Source organism: Etheostoma spectabile, chromosome 5 (genome assembly GCF_008692095.1).
Source record: "Etheostoma spectabile isolate EspeVRDwgs_2016 chromosome 5, UIUC_Espe_1.0, whole genome shotgun sequence".
NCBI classification, from domain to species: Eukaryota; Metazoa; Chordata; class Actinopteri; order Perciformes; family Percidae; genus Etheostoma; species Etheostoma spectabile.
In genome coordinates, this window is record NC_045737.1 from 19,912,439 (window position 1) to 19,913,077 (window position 639).

Sequence of the window (639 nt, forward strand, 5' to 3'; positions counted from 1 at the left end):
ACATACATACATACATACATACATACATAATTGTGTTAGATAATAATGATTTAAATAATAATGAGCCATTACAAAATGCAGCAATGCAGAAAAATGAGAAAGAACTAAATACAATTGCCAGAAACACACACACACGCACACACACACACACATTTACACAGGTATAGTCAATTTCAACGTCATATGTTTAGTTTAAGAATCCCACAGGTTAGAATATCTGATTATCTTGACCACTGTAAAAAGTAATTTGATGGCATTAAAACTAACCACAATAATCAATTAACTCATACAAAGTTTATTTTTCTGTTAGTTTTGTGAGAATAACATACAAACACAAAATCCCATCTTATGTGTGTATTAAGTTCATTAATACTGTGAAATTTATGTAACCATTATTTTGTGTCTACATATCACATAACAACTGCAAAAAAACAAATTACTCACAAAGAGTCAAAGTTCAGTTTCAACAAATGTATTGGTTTATTTGGCAATTGTAGTAACAACATCATCAGTAAAACTGTCAAAACACTATGCAATTACTACTCAGATAGGCACAACCTGTTGGCAATTATAAAGGGGTTCCCACACAATAGAGCAAGTGTGTGGAGATGTCTTGTCAGACAATTAGGTAGGTTTAAA